We start from the raw sequence: 17624 nt of genomic DNA on the forward strand, positions 1-17624 counted from the left end.
ATATATATTAGATAATAGATAATTTGGTTAAAATTGGTTTGGAGAAGACTTTTATCAGTTTATGGGTCATATTGCGGTTTTGAAAGTATACTTTCGACTAGGTAACTAAAGTCAGGGATTTTGTCTTCCTTTTGGAATGCTTCGCGAGAAGTGCATCTGACATAAATTATTTGTGTGCATACCGGTCGATGTGTTTTATGTTATATGGTGATGGGTTCTTTTATAATTTATGGAGGTTTTATATTTGACTTGATGGTTGTTTTTGTCATCCATCTCTTAAAACTTTAGGGACTAGGGTCTGAAGATATAAAGGATATTGCAAAACATAGTATGTATGAGTTAATAGTAGGGGGTGAGAAAAACGGTTCAGAACCGTCAAAATCGAGGAACCGGAACTGAACCGGTGTCTCAGAATCACTAACGTGTGTAACCTTACGGTTGTCGGTTCTTAGTGTCTGCGTTAAACTGTCGGTTCGGTTCCGGGTAAAACCGACAGTTCTAGACGTGGAACCGAAGAACTGGAATACTAAAAACGTTTTAAGTAAATTTACCAATCCCCCATATTTATAGAGTAACTTATTAGCCGGCATCCATTCAATCATTTTTTAACTCATATCTTTTGTCTTTGTGTTCAGTACCTAGCAGCCAAGATCAATTTTGATTCAAGCTTTCAAGTTAATGTAATATAAAATAATATGATCTTCCTTTAATATATTGCCACTAATGATTTATTTAACTTCAACAATTAGATTTTAATAAAAAATATAATGGATGTTCATTTTGTAATCTAAATTAATTTTACCGTGAAAGAAGACATACAATTATATAAACTTGTTTTGCAATTTGCAAAGTTTGCATAACCCATTTGATAATAAATGACTGAACCAGTTCTGGCATAGAACCGATAAGCGGAATCGACTTTACTGGTTTTGAACCGAACAAGTTTACTATAATGAGTTTCGGTTCTGGTTCTACTTTTAAGTCCTTTTCGGTTCGGGTTTGGTTCTCCCGATTCTGAACCGTTGCACAACCCTAGTTAATAGATTGATTAATTTTGTGTGTGCATTTGGTGATGGACCTATTTTTTCTTATACACTCATAGGTTGGCTTCCGATTTGGAATCCCGCACGTGTTCCCTTTGCCTGTTTTCGTCTACCGTTGACTATTCATGTCTACCCTACTGTTGACTATTCAAATCAACCACCCTGCAATGCGGGTTCAATATACTTGTTTTCTCTAAAAGATAATTTTAAATATGATTAAAATATGCAATCTGAATCGGTGGCATGCTCGTTTCTCCATTTCTTATGTCATGGATCTTCCGTAAATGTGTCATTTTTGACTTGCCATGAATCAACTAGAACGGTGTCATATACTTAATTATTTAAATAGTAAATTATTTAATTAATTTAATTATTTATATAAAAAATTTCATTATTTAATTAATTAAAAAAGTAACAATGATGTGGAAATAATTAGTAAGGCTGCATGTGGGAGGATGAGTTTGATAGCGTTGGTAATAAAATGAGCATGTGAGAAAATGAGGGAAAAACGGATGTTCTTATTAACATATGGCACCTAATAGCAAAAGACAGTGTCATACATCAGTCGGCTTAAGCAATTAATACAGACGTTACATCCTGCTACATCTATGAGCATCATTTAATAACATATCTTCATCAATTCCACAATACTTCAGCTACATCACATGCCTGTAAATATAAGATTTTGCAGCATATACAAACATTACAAATGCCACCACATTGATTCCAGCAAGAAGATAGTAAAAATAATCAATAAGCCCATGATTCAAGTTATCAGAGATCCAACCATCTAAACCTTTTCTGCCTGTCGATTCCTCGACGATTGAGATTATAAAACTACTCAAAAAGCTACCGATTCCCATAATGCTTAAGTAAAGTGCTAAGCCTATACTTTTCAGATCATTTGGCATTTGGTCATAAAAAAACTTTTGCATGCCCGTCATTGTAAACACATCACGAGCTCCTGCCAATATATATTGAGGTACTAACCACCATATCTTCATTGGGATCATTGCATTTGGATCATCTTACAATCCGTACTCACGTTCAATTTTGAGTATTTTTGTTTCAACAATAGCTGCAACGATCATTGAAACAATAGATAAGAATATCCCGGCTCCGATTCTTTGAAGCATTGTTATGCCAGAGGATAAATTTGTAATTGCGCGCATAAGAGGGACTAAAATGGTGTCATAGATAGGAATGAGAATGATAACCAAGATGCCAATGAAAAATTGTAGTCTGGCGGGTGGAATCTCAAAGGTTGATCCAATTGACCAGTCCATGGTAGATCCTTGTTTGGTGAATAATGTGGAAGTTTGAGCAAACGCAATTCCATACCCTAAACAACTGACCCATATTGGAGTTAGTCTATGAATTGCCTTTACTTCTTCCACCTCATCAACACTACAAGCCGTTCCATCTTCATTTGACCCGTCAAGGGAAACCAAAGCTTTGTTGAGAAAACTGTAATTGAACCAATATCAAGAAGATTTTATAAACTTATTCCATGCCCCCATATAATATGAACGGATTGGTTTGGGACTTTTTTTTATAGTTGCCATGAACTCAAGATCAACAAGATATTAGAAACTTATTCCATGTCACATTACTTTTTAATAGTTGCCATTAACACAATATTAACAAAATATTAGAAACTTATACCATGTCACATAATAGGAACGGATCGAATTAGGTTACTTTTTAATAGTTAATGGTTCAATTAAAAGAGAAAAGGAAGCTGGTCGAAAGACTTGAATGGATTGAAAGTCGCCCAATGTGTGCATACATCTAAGAGGTGATATTATTATCGTAATAATATAGTTTTGTTAATCATACTCATCTAGACCAATTATTTATATTACAATTTAGGTTAATTTTCTAAATTTCAGGAAAAGAATTCAAATAAAATTCGCAAAAACCGATTCAAATAAGGTTATTTGAATGTGTGTCTAATGTATTACCTATATTGTTGAGAATGTTGGTGATATTGAAAATGTAAAATGGAATTCAAGAGAAATTTTCTTATTGATCTTGTCTTTTTATTTTACAAATGAGAAAAGTATATATATGAAGAACAATGGTTGAGATATGGAAATATAATAAAAAAAGATTGTGTATCCCTTGATTCTTGGCTGCAACGGCTACTTGATTTGCTAGCTTTTGTGACTTAAGGAAATAATGTATAATTTGATCTTTATGCATTTTAAATTAGTTTTTACTTTTCCAACACTCCCTCTCAAGTTAAGTAGTAGGGTTTCCAATACTCAGCTTGTCAAGACAATTGCTGAATATTCTTCCGTTCACAGCTTTTGTTAATATATCTTCCAATTGGTCTTCTGATCGAACGAATGGTAACTCTATAATTCCAGCTTTGAGTTTCTCTTTAATGATGTTTCGGTCAACCTCTACGTGTTTTGTACGATCATGTTGAACAGGATTCTCTGAGATTTGTATAGCAGCTTTGTTGTCACACATGATCTTGCTTGCTTCGCATGGAGGGAACCCGATCTCAGTTAGAAGTTTGCGGATCCATATGACTTATGCTAAGCCTCGTGCAATCCCTCTGAATTCAGCCTCGGTTCTGGATAAAGCTACTACTTTTTTTTTTTGCTTCTCCATGTCACCAAGTTTCCACAAACCAAAGTGAAGTATCCCGATGTAGATCTTCGGTCGTCTTGATCTCCCGCCCAGTCTGCATCAGTATGTAGTTGGACTTTAGATGTTTGTTTTGCTGAAAGAGGACCCCATGACCTGCTGTTCCTTTGAGATATCTGATAATTCTCTTTACTGCCTCCATGTGAGTAACTTGAGGTTGATGCATGAACTTGCTAACCACGCCAACTGCATATGAGATATCAGGACGAGTACGTGAAAGGTATATTAGTTTACCTACCAGTCGTTGGTATCTTTCTTTGTTTGTTAACTCGGCTTCTTCTTCCATACGGAGTTTATGGTTCACCTTTATTGGTGTCTCGTCAGGCTTGCAGTCAACCATTCCCGTCTCAGCAAGGAGGTCAAAAATATACTTTTTCTGGCATATAAAAATCCCACGTTTGGACGTTAGTACCTCAATTCCAAGAAAGTACTTAAGTCTTCCTAAGTCCTTCATTTCAAATTATGTGAATAGTTTTGTCTTCAACCTTTTCATTTCTTCCTCGTTGCTTCCTGTAATGAACATGTCATCAACATATATAATTAAACAAGTTACAAGTTTACCTCTTTGTTTAAGGAACAACGTATGATCGGAGTTGCTTTGTTGGTATCCATATTTCTTCATTGCTAAAGTGAATCTGCCAAACCAAGCACGAGGAGATTGCTTGAGCCCTTAGAGTGATTTTTTTAGTCGGCATACTTCTTTTTCCTTGAAATTTCTTGTGAACCCAGGTGGAGCTTCCATATAAACTTCTTCTTCTAATTTTCCGTGTAGGAATGCATTCTTAACATCAATTTGATGAAGATGTCATCCTTCATTTGTAGCTATCGAGAAAATAACTCTAATTGTGTCAAACTTTGCTACCGGTGAGAATGTTTCGGAGTAGTCAATATCGTATGTCTGAGTATAGCCTTTAGCCACCAACCGTGCTTTATACCTTTCAATAGTCCCATCTGGTTTGTGTTTAATTGTAAATACCCAACGGCATCCGACTGGTTTCTTTCCTGGAGGAAGATTACATTTTTCTCATGTGTTGTTTTTCATTAATGCCTTCATTTTGGTATCCATTACATCCTTCCAATTCTTTGATTCCAGAGCTTGTTCCATAGAATTTGGAATTTGTTCGGTGTAAAGGGAAGATGTAAAGGCTTTGGCTTTATTGGATAAGTTTCCTCTGGCTATGTTAGCTATAGGGTATCTAGAGGACTTAGATTGTTTTTTTAAAGAGTACCGTTTTGCTGAAATTCCTCTGTTGACTCTTGGAGTAAGGACATATCTCTCGACCATCTCTTATTGTCTTATATCGTCTTGTATTGATTCCTCTTGTTCAACCTGCACTGTTTATTCTACTTCTACCTCATGATTGTTAGATATATCAATATTTTCATGATTTTCGTGTGTTTCTTTTTCTGTTATATTTTCATATATTTGAGAGTTACTTACTTCGGTGGCTAGGTTGGGAGTGTTTAGGTCTGGAACACTGATTGATGGCCCACCAGATTGTTGTGTGGCCGACAACTCATTTTGGGTACTATGATTAACTTCTTCAAATGATGAAGCCCATTTTGGAACCCATTTTAACCAACTCAGTGTGTCATGCTCTCTCTCCCCCTTACCATTGTGTTGGGTGATATAAAATAATTCGGTCTCGAGAAAGTCACATTTCATGGTAGTGTATATGTGAGGTTTTGTTGGGCTATAACACCGGTACCCTTTTTGGTTGACACCATAGCCTATAAATACACATTTTTCAGCACATGGGTCGAGTTTGCTTCGATTGATTTTTGGTATGTGGACAAAAACAGAGCACCCAAATATTTGTGGTTGTAATGTAAGAGGTGGTGGCAATTTGGCGAATTCTGTAAGGGCTTGAAGAGGGGTTTTTAGGTCAAGAGCTTTTGTTGGTAGTCGATTGATAAAATATGTGGCGGTAGCAAGAGCTTCTGGCCAAAAAGACTTTGGAACTTTGGATTCGATCTAGAGGGATCGAGTGATTTCTTAGAGAATATGGTTTTTTCGTTCGACAGTGCCGTTTTGTTCGGCAGTGTGGGAACACGATGTTTGGTGAATTATTCCTTTTGTTTGAAAAAATTGTTTCATTGAATTGTTTACAAATTCCCCACCATTATCGGATCGAAGAACTTGGATATTGATTTTAAATTGTGTTTGTATCATAGAATAAAACATAGTAAACTTATCAAAAACTTCATATTTATGTTTTATAAAATAAATCCATGTCATACGAGTGTAATCATCAACGAATATGACAAAAAAACGAAAGTGTTGTCCTCCATTAATTTTTGCTAGTCCCATACGTCTGAATGGATAAGAGAAAAAGGTGAATTAACTTTTGTGTTGGTCGGTTTAAAATTATGTTTATGGCTTTTGGCCAAGACACATGTTTCACAACTTAATGTTTCATTTAAAGGAAATAAATATTGGAAATAAAATATGCAAATAAGCGATAGATGGTTGTCCCAATCTCCTATGCCATAACTAGGCTTCTCTATTTATAGTTCCATGGGCTAGCATCACAGTACCATGATGAGTCACTTCTTCAACATAGTACAATCCTTGGCGCTCAGTGCCACGCCCAATAATCACACCCGTTCTAATATCTTGTAAGATACAAAAGGTCGGGTGCATTAATACGGTGCAGTTTAATTCTTTTGTCATATGACTAATGGATAACAGTTTATGTGACAACGATGGAACGTAAAGATAGTTTGAAAGTTTTAAAGTGGACGATATTTCAATAGTTCCCCCTCCCCTTATGGGAACTATTCCCCCTTTGGCGGTTTTTATATGATTAATTTTTGGTTTAGAATTCAAAACAATGTCTGATAATTCAAACGTTATGGTGTCGGTAGCACCACAATCAAAAATCCAAGATTTATCTAAATTTTGACATGTATTAGCCATATTAACCTCACCCGTAGTTTATTTAGGTTACTTTTGAGAAAAACATGATCTTCGGGGCATTCAAAGGCAACATCTTTATACTTTTGACCTGCATCGCAAAAAACATATTCTTTTGGTTTATTATTAAATTTAACGGCTTCTTTAGGAGGTTTATTTAAAGAAACAGAATCTTCAATGGCTGTATTAATCGTAAAAGGTTTTTTAGGGTCTAAATGGTTATTAATATGGTTTTCAAGGGGAGTACTTAATAGTTCTAGAACTTGAGGGTTAATAAAGCTAGGGTTACAAATGCAAGGGTTTGAGAATATATTCTCAAACCTGTTATCTCCATTGTATTGGCAGCCATGGAGATGCTGAACTGATTGGCGACCTCTTCTACGGATGATGCTGAACCACCAAAGGCCGTGCTTCTTTCACTTTTGTTGTGCTAGTCACCGCCCCTGTTGGTGTCTTCAGAGCCGCTCACGGCAGCCTTCGGCTTCTCCTTTTTGTGGCCATCGGTCCACCATTAGGGAAATCCGACGAGCTTAAAGCATTGCTCCTTTGTGTGCCTTGACATTCTGCAATAAGTACACTTCAATCACGACTTATCTACCTGAGATGATGAATGTTTTAGCCCCTGGTCTGACCGAATATGTTCTTTTGATATTAGTCCTAATCTATCGGTGTTGTTTGGCTTAGATGCAATTAACCCGATTGCTATCAATAAAGTTTGATTGGAATTCTGTGTTTGAGAATTGAAATGTTTCTTGAGAAGATTGGTTGTTTAAAGGGTGTGATTATCATGGTTTAAGCCACCGTCTGATTCATACATGGCAGCTTGCTATCAATGTTTGGCTGTTTATGAGAGGTAAATGATGAGTAAGAACGAAGAAAAAAATGATCCTAGAATCATTCACCGCCCTGATACCATATTGAAAATGTAAAATGGAATTCAAGAGAAATTTTCTATTGATCTTGTCTTTTTATTTTACAAATAAGAAAAGTATATATATGAAGAACAATGGTTGAAATATGGAAATATAATAAAAAAAAAGATTGTGCATCCCTTGATTCTTGGCTGCAACAGCTACTTGATTTGTTAGCTTTTGTGACTTAAGGAAATAATGTATAATTTGATCTTTATGCATTTTAATTTAGTTTTTACTTTTCCAACAGGTGAAGCATTATACCAGAAGCATCCTCTTCTGCAAATACTGCTAAAGATGTAAACCTTCGATTCTGAGCTGCTATAGCAAACACGTGGCTGATCCGTGCAAACGCATTTTTCTTACCAAACCGATAAGTCGTGCTACCAAACAAGAATACAATGAAGCCAAGACACATGATAACAAAAGGAATCCCAAAGCCAAGACTCCAACAAATATTATCTTGAATGTAACTAAGAACAATGATCCCAACTACCGGGCCTTCACACATTCCAAGCAACCACCACTTGCGGAATGCGCTTTTGGATTTGAGTTCTTCTGGATCATGTGGGTGGATCAAACTGGTCAGCAGCCAAGGCCTGCACACAGGGCTTGAGTCCACCTAGAGCAAATGCCACAAGATATAAAGAAATGAAGAAGATAATAACTTGAATCTTTGGAGAACAAGATGATAAGTCATCAATGGTGTTTTCACAGTCAGATGGAATCAAAGTTGAAAAGGCCAGCATTGCAAGTGCCTGTTTCAATCCCATTTGATTAATTAATCTGGTGATTGCTTGCCTCAAATAATCAAATGTCAACGTGAAGATATCAATCAATCAATCATACCCAGTGGAATCCCATCCATAGCAACGCTATAAGTAGGATCTGGGGAGGGTGGGATGTAGGCACACCGTACCTCTATCTGATGGGATAGAGAGGTGGCTTCTAGTGAGATCCTCAGCTCAAAGTAACATGGTATGTGAGAAAATAAGTGGCATCAACGTACAATAGTAGTAAAATTGATAATAACACTTAGTAAAATTACCAATACATGTAAGATAATAAGTGGCATCAACGTCAACGTGAAGATATATGGAAATATATATGACAAACCAGAATATAGAGCAAAGAAGTAATTATGATTGTTAGGTATCGACTGAGCTACGGAAGCTCCAACTAGGGGAAGAAGCGACGCTACTCCTGTCCAGACGTTTGCGTTCTCTGCCGTGGATTGTCCCAATGGTCCGGTCAAGTACGTAATTAAATTTGCACCGACTCCACTGTATGCAATTTTCTCCGCCATTTCAACAGCGATGATGAAACATGCAGATCGCCAGTAACCGGACAGCCCTTGTAGTCAACGGCGCCGTCAACGAAGTTGTTGAGCAACAGAGACTCGCAGTTGATGTCGTTGGCATCCATGTTAATGTTAGTCTGAATTAAATTTATGAAACTTTAGGTCGCATAAATATCTGTCTAATACATCTAGACAATCAGAGTACTATTGTCTGGTTTACGATTTACCTAATACATGGTGACGCATCATGTGCAAATTTTGTATGTTTTCTTGTTCATATTCCCTATTCAATTTGGTTTAAAATAATAAAATTGTATAATTGATCATTAGAATATTTTCAGGTTGAACTAATACGTGTTCATATATCATGTGCACGTTTTTATATATTTAATTTCTTGTCTTTATAAAGGTTGAATGCATATCAAACTATAAATGAAGCCGCCTAGGAGTTGGACCGGCCAAGTACAAAGAGATGCAAAATAAATAAACGAAAGAGACATTAATTGAACCAACAGCAAAATGTACCGCCAAAAGACCATGAGAAAATGGGCTACCAGTAAAAGAGAAAACTAATGTTCTTTTGGTATACAAGTAAAAGAATTGATAAGATTGGATAGAAAAAGAAAGAAAAAAAGTGATATATTTAAAGTCATTCTTGAGTTAAAATAAAAGAAAGTGTTTATTACATTCTTAAGTTAGATTCGAAGGAAAAGATAGGAAAAAAATTTGTAACTTTACAATTCTATAGACTCGCAGTTAGACCTGCAATGTTGTATGGAACAGACTGTTAGGCCATCAAGAAGACACAGGATCGCAGGATGGAGGTGACAGAGATGAGGATGCTGAGGTGGATGTGCGGACACACTAGATTAGATAGGATTAGAAATGAGGTCTTTAGGGAAAGATTAGGAATAGTTAGCATATTAGAGAAAATAAAGGAAGGGAGATTGAGATGGTTTGGGCATGTGAAGAGGAGACTGACAGCAGCTCCAGTTAGAGTAGTAGAAGCCTTCATTGTGGAAGGAAAGAGGAGTAGAGGCAGACCTAAATTGACTTGGGATGAGAGAATTAGACATGACTTGACAGAGTTGCACTTCTCTGAGGACATGGTCCACGATAGAGATTCGTGGAGACGTAGGATTAAGGTTAACGACTTCTAGGGGAAGGTACCTAGTTAGCTTAGCTTTCTATTTAGGGTCTAGTTTGCTAGCCTTGTTCCTTGTTGTTTATGAATATTTTTTTGTTTGATGCTGCTTTTTATTTTCTATGCCCTTTTCTTAGTAGGTTACAGATTCCTTGCTTTTTTGGTAGTTTGTTATCTATGTATTGCTAAGTGTCTTTTGCTCGTAGGATGTATGTTTACTATGATTACCTGTATGTAGCTTTATGAGCCGGGGGTCTCTCTGAAAGCAGCCTCTCTATTCTCTCGGATAGAGGAAAGACTTGCCTACATCCCACCCTCCCCTGAACCTACCGATAGCGTGCTATGCGGCGGGATATACAGGGCTTGATTGATTGATTGATTGATACAATTATGTTCTCATAGCAATATGGAAAAGAGAATTAAGATAGGGTAAATTGGTAATATAGTAATGGGATATAAACTTTCCTTCACAATCCGGCCATATTTGGCAGGTGAATTTTAAAGGAAAAAAGGCTTAACTTTTTCTTCCATTCTCTTTCTTTTCTTTTAATGAAAAAACTCAATAATGAAAAAGAAAAATTTTCTTATCTCTTCTTATCCAATACCTTAAATAAAAAAAACTCAAGAATACAGCGTAAATGCAATATATATGTTGGAAAGTTGGAGAACAACACCATCTAGAATAATTAGGCCTCAAAGTCTTCATAGATTTTATTATAGAGTGCAATATTTATAGTTTTTCAAATAAATCAAAAGGTAGAGTAGACAAAAGCATGAAATAAATTACTCACAGTTTAGGAGTAACTATGTAGCATTGTATTTTCTCAATAGTGTGTTGTTTTAAAGATGTTGCTTTTAAGGATTTATGCGATGGCAACTGTACGTTTTTATGTTTTAGATATTTTTCTACTGTATTTCCAACTTCAGCTTTGGAATCGACTTTTAGTACGATCAACATACAAGCGAGTGGATTCGTACACTAGTTTATTATTACCTGTTATTGTTGAGACATTAATCTCTACACAAGATTGAGTTCGGAAGTGATAGGAAATCAACAAATATGAGGATTTGACGAAAACTGAGGATATTGCAAAAGTTATTTTTTATTGATTTATTAATCACAAATGGTCTAACGTTTTGTGTTACTAATCAATTTTTTACAGGTGTTTTTGAGAAAATTCATGAATGAATCGAAAACACAAGTTGAAGATTGTTCAGTATAACTATTAAGTTTTTATGGTATTACAGAGTAAAGTGTCATTTTCGTTCGTTGTTTTTGACAAATAACGCGAATTTAATCCAAAAAGTTTATTTATTGCATATGGATATATTTAACCCTCCAAGTTAGAGACTAGGGTTAGTTATGTAAATATGTCATAGTATGTTTTAGTTAGTTTTAATATTTATGTATTGTAGAATGATTGAAGTTGTAATTAGTATTAAGATCAAAAGACATGAACGTCTATATATACCTTAAAATCAATAAAGAATTCATACCATTTGCAAATTGTTATCTTCTTATTTTCATTGATTAATCATTCATTCTTATATCTTGGGCATCAATTGGCATCAGAGTCATCTTAATTACTCTCAGTTGAAATCAATTGCCAATATTTTGTTTGATTCGATTTGGGTTCTACAAACTATTTGTGGAATAGCTTGAGACGTTAACAGAAGAATCGAAATCAAATTCATTCAAATCGTGATTCACGTTAATTGTGATCTTTTCTGAATTGTTTAGAAATCTTTAGCGATTGAAGCCGGCTATTACCAGAATCTTTGTTATTCTTATTTGCTTTTAAATCAATTGATTAGACTGTTAATTTTTCGTTTTTCTGAAATTACATCATCAATTGAATTCAATTTGATATCAAAATCAACGTTTGTTGTTGTTTATTAGTGGTAATTGAAATTTTTTATAAAAAAAAACCTTGGACGCTGGTTCCTTTTGGTTAAGTATCATTGTGTTTAGAAACAACAAATTGATTAGTTTGTTTGTTTGTTTGTATTCAACAATTCTAGAAAACAAACGTTTGTTGTTTTATCTAATGGTAGTTGTGAATTGTCAAAAAAAGGGGACTATCAATAAGTTTTTCTCTTGTTGTTGCACAAGTTTGCTGCACAGCTTTGCTGCACACATTTGACTCACAAATCATCTATTAGATTTGTGTATTGTCTTTTTGTGGTGGAGGGGTTAGTCAAGCGTAACTTTGTGTTGTGAATGTCGAACAAAATTAAAAACACGTATGTTGTGATTCTTATTTATTTGTTCCGGACCTAATTACCCCTAATTTAAATTTTTATAATCTTTTGATATATTACACCCAAAAGCAGATCGTTGGAATCTGATATTGTTGTGGTTTAATTATATACGAATAAGGATTCGTTACTTGTTGTCAGAACCGAGTTTTGATGTAAACTTTTGAAGACGGTTCTTATAAGTTTAAGAGGTTAAACTTAATTATCCAAAACCTTGTTTGTACTTTGTGTATAATTATACTTTGTGTATAATAAGTATTATTATCTTTAAAGGAAACCATGTCGGAAAGTCCAAAGGATAATAATGCTATTGTAACGAATAAAGAACCGGGATCATCTTTTTCGAATTTCCAATGCCCTATGTTAAAATCAAGTAAATATACAACATGGGCAATTCAAATGAAGACCATGCTAGATGTAAATGGCCTCTGGGAGATGATAGAACCCGATGAAGAAACAAGAATAGATGTCAAGAAAGATAAATATACTATTGCCTACTTGTTTCAAACTTTACTCGAATAATTACTCCTACAAGTTGCAGACTATAAAACTGCAAGAGAAGTGTGGGATTCATTAAAAACCAGACATATTGGTGCAACGCAAGTGCAAGAAGCATGGTTGCAAAACATTAAGTCTGAGTTTGATAAATTACAAATAAAAGATGATGAGACTATTGATTCTTTCATATTAAGACTAACAAATGTTGTTAGTAAAGCAACTAGTTGTGGTGAAAAGATTAATCAGACCACGCTAGTAAGAAAAATCTTAACCTCAATGCCCGATAGGTTTTTGCATATAATTGCTTCGATTGAGCAATTTACTGATCTAAGGCAAATAACCGTGGACGATATTATCGGGAGGCTTAAAAGATATGAGGAAATGATTAAATCCAAAAGAGGAGTTGTGACCGACGGTCAAGATAAACTCTTGTTCACACGTCATGACAAGAGTGAGGGTCATGGGAAAATTTTGGAAATCATGGACCGAAGAGGTTCAATGCATCACGAAAGAATTGGCGTGATGGCAAGGGAAAACATGTTGATAAGGATGAAAAATCATCTCGACATTCCCATTACAATAAACCTAAGAAAACTCAAAGAGATGTGAGTAAGGTTAAGTGCTATAAATCCAAGCAGCGTGGGCATTATGCCAACACGTGTCCTCAAAGGGATCAAGCACATGATCAATCTAACTTGGAAGAAGACGAAGAACCCACGTTGTTGATGGCAGTTCTTAGTGAACATAAGATCCATCAAGAAATTTTCCTAAACGAAAAGGAATTAAGCCTAATCTATATACGGCCACCAATGAAAGTCTATGGTACTTAGACAATGGTGCAAGTAACCATATGACTGGTAATAGAAAACATTTCAAAGAACTAGACGAAAAGATCTCCTGACGAGTTCTCTTTGGTGATGGTTCGTTTGTAGAAATTAAAGGACGAGGCTTAATTCTGTTGGAATGTAAAAATAAGGAACAAAGAATTATATCTCATGTTTACAACATTCCAAGTTTGAAAAGCAATATTCTGAGCCTCGGACAATTAACAGAAAACGGTTGCAAAGTTCTATTGGAACGTGACTCTTTATTTCTATATGATCATAATCAAGTGTTGCTTATGAAAGTCACACGCTCAAGGAATAGACTTTACAATATCAATTTGAAAATTGGTGAACCCGTTTGTTTATTGTCAAAATTAGATGACGAGGTGTGGCTGTGGCATGCTCGGTGGGTCATCTGAACTTTGATGCAATAAAGTCAATGACTTATAAAAGTTTGGTTCAAGGGATTCCTCGTATTAATCATGCAAGTCAAGTGTGTGACGCATGTCTCTTGGGAAAGCACGTTAGAACCCCATTCCCGAACCAAGCCAAGTTTAAATCTGTTAAACCATTAGATTTGGTTTATGGAGACCTTTGTGGTCCTATATCACCACCTACTTATTCTGGAAAGAAATATATTTTCCTACTTGTAGACGATTGTACTCGTTACAAGTGGGTATATTTCTTAACTTATAAAGATCAAGCGTTTGAAGTTTTTAAAGAATTTAAAAGGATGGTGGAAAACACGGTTGGAACCAAATTGAAAATGTAAAGTGCTGATAGAGGAGGAGAGTTCACATCAAGTGAATTACATCAGTTCTGTAAAGATAATGGTATAACCAGACAACTTACACCCTATTCACTGCAACAGAACGGTGTCACACCCCAAACCACGGCCTAGGCGTGTGACACATATGTTGGTATCACATTTGTAAATAAATCAGAGTTACGGTTAATTAGCGGAAGACTTGAAAACATATGGATTCAAATTATAAGTATTTACATATTCAAAAGACGGGATATAAAAGTTTCCCATTTAATGTTTAAGGATTACTTGTTTTACTTTACAAAAACCACCAATTACATTATATTAAGTTTTAAACAAAAGATCCGAGCCATCGGATATTTATAGCACTTCGCCACTCCAAGCGCTAACCTTGGTCACCTGCAAAATGTAAGAAAATACGTCAGCAACGAATGCTGGTGAATATGCTGACGCTAAAAAAGTATTTTCTTTACATAATCACCCCTCGAGACTATGTAGGTCTCGGCCCAACGTGGCTTAGGAATAATCAAGTTAAAACAATGCAATTTATAAACTCAAGTCTCTATACTCGGTTCCCCCAGTGAAACACCGCAACGTTCGACTAGTTGAGTGCCTATACGTATAAACAAGGTCATACTCCCCCCAGGCGAGCGTAATTGTGACCAGGAGTGATGTGCCACCACATATGAAAGGATCCAGACAAACGTACACGATAGCTTGAGGCCAGTATTTATACTCTTGTTTATAAATGTTTTAGAAACACACAGTCTCATGAAAAGTTTTTCATATAACACGTTGACTCGTTTGAAAACAAGTTTGTAAAAGTTGGGGTGTATTCACCTTTTGATTTGGATCGGCTTCAAACACCGTCCGATGGTCTTTCCCGTTGCTATCTCGCACCTTTAGTACGAGTATAACCAATTATTAGTCGGATTTACAATCCGGCTTAAGACCTTTAGTCTTATTATATAAACTTTACCTCGATGAACCTTTAGTTCAAAATCTCTTTTACTTTAAAATCTTTAGTTTAAAAGTAATTTATAAACCTTTAGTTTATTTATAAAACCCTATGTTTCTTCTTCATTAAGAAACGTATTCTTTTCTTTTCTTTATTATTTAAGAATAGTTATTTATTCCTTAAATAATATTTATAACAAAGAATGTATATATATATATATATGTATATATATACTTACACACATATATACATATTTATAATTTATTCATAATCTCTTCTTTTATTCTTTCTTTGTTATATTTTCTTTTCTTTTCTTTTATCGAGGTATCGAGTATAACCTCGACTTAATGTTTAAGCTTTTTATAATATTTTATTATTATTTCATTGGTGTTACGCCTACCTTTATTGGCTTATGGAAACCCTAATTACTCGAGCGGCATTTCAATGCCGCTTCACTTTCTTTTTCTTCTCGTTCAACCCTTCTTCTCGTTATCCTTTCCTTGGCACGCCAAACGACAAACACCAATATTTCACCACTTGTCGGCACGCATAACGAGATTACCCATCATGATGTCGAGATATAACAAACGCCTTCTTGGTTGATACGTCGGTGGATAGTGGCACGAACTTCGAGGAAACGAACACGTAAATCAAGGAATCGGGGCACACTTTTTGAGGTGGATCGTTGAAATGGTTATGAGATTCTAGTGAGATGTTAGAGAGAGAAGATGGCTGAATTTGGGATGAGAAAATGTGAATCCCGGACTTGCTATTTATAGGCAAAACCTGGAAACCCATCGCGATACGCGATGGCCTCCTGGTCACCCGTCGCGTATGACGACGTAGGCCAGGCCAGTCACCATATAGGTCTGCCACATGTCACCACGTGGCAGACGGTGTGCCACGTGTTGACACGTGGCGGGCGACGTGCCACGTGTGGCCACGTGTCGGGACACGTGGCAGACGGTGTGCCACGTGTGGACACCTGGCAGAACGTGTGCCAGAGGTGTCAGACCACGTCATCGCGATATGCGATGACGCTGGTTCAACAACGTTCACGTATCGCTGGTGACTCCTTCTAGAACCTTTTGACCAAGCCCTTCGCGATACCCTATGGGCTTGTCTTTGGTCCTATCGCGTATCGCGAGAGGACAAGAAAACAGAATTTTCCTTTTAGACCCTAAGGTTTGAAATTTGACAGATTTGGTCCCTAGACTTTGGAAAGTTGACAATTTGAACTCGAAATTTTCACGGTGTTACATCCTCCCCACCTTGAAGTAAATCTCGTCCTCGAGATTTCATTCTTTAGAATAGATGGGGGTATTTCCTTCTCATTTCCGATTCGAGTTCCCATGTATACTCGGGCCCTCTTCGTGAGTCCAATTTTACTTTTACTATTTTCAATGTTCGTCTTTTCAATTTCTTTGTTTTCGAATCTTCTATTTGAATTGGTTTCTCAACAAATTTTAAATTTTCGTTTATTTCGACATCTTTTAAAGGCATGGATAGAGATTCGTCGGCCAAACATTTTCGTAGATTTGAGACATGGAATACATCGTGTATCCCTTACATTTCCTCGGGCAGTTGCAAACGGTATGCAACCGTACCAATTCGTTCAAGTACCTCGAAGGGTCCAACGAATCGAGGACTTAGCTTTCCTTTCTTATCGAAGCGAATGACGCCTCTCCAAGGCAAGACTTTCAAAAGAACTTTATCACCAACATTAAATTCCAACGGCTTACGACGGACATCAGCGTAACTCTTTTGGCGATCACGTGCCGTCTTAAGTCGTTCTCGGATTTGAAGAATCTTGTCGGTGGTTTCTTGGACTATCTCGGGTCCAGATAATTGATTGTCTCAGGTTTCAGACCAACACACGGGCGTTCTACATTTATGACCATATAATGCCTTGAATGGTGCGGCTTGAATACTTGTGTGATAGCTATTGTTGTACGAGAATTCCATTAGGGGTAAGTGGTCATCCCAACTTCCACCTAAGTTGATCACACAAGTGCGGAGCATGTCTTCAAACTTTTGGATTGTCCTTTCGCTTTGCCCATCAGTTTGCGGATGATAGGCGGTGCTAAGGTTTAGCTTTGTGCCTAAGGCTTGTTGGAAGCTCTTCCAGAAGTGAGACGTAAAACGACTGTCTCGATCAAATTTTATAGATAGCGGTACTCCATGCAAAGAAACGATGGTGTTTACATCGATACGCGCTAATCTATCCATTGAGTATGATTCATTGATGGGTATGAAATGCGCGGATTTTGTCAATCGATCCACGATAACCCAAATTGCATTGTGTTGTCGAGTCATTTTAGGGAGTTTGGTGATGAAATCCATGGT

The 17624-nt window shown here is 36.3% G+C and overlaps 1 pseudogene; it reads right to left on the reverse strand.

The window, feature by feature from the left end:
* Positions 1–1699: 1699 nt before the first annotated feature.
* On the reverse strand, positions 1700–12848 carry LOC143620957 (protein NRT1/ PTR FAMILY 5.10-like; annotated as a pseudogene).
* Between the last annotated feature and the right edge of the window lie 4776 nt (positions 12849–17624).

Source organism: Bidens hawaiensis, unplaced genomic scaffold, assembly GCF_021521415.1.
Source record: "Bidens hawaiensis isolate Kalapana, Puna unplaced genomic scaffold, B.hawaiensis_p1.1 tig00002754_1, whole genome shotgun sequence".
Lineage (NCBI taxonomy): Eukaryota > Viridiplantae > Streptophyta > Magnoliopsida > Asterales > Asteraceae > Bidens > Bidens hawaiensis.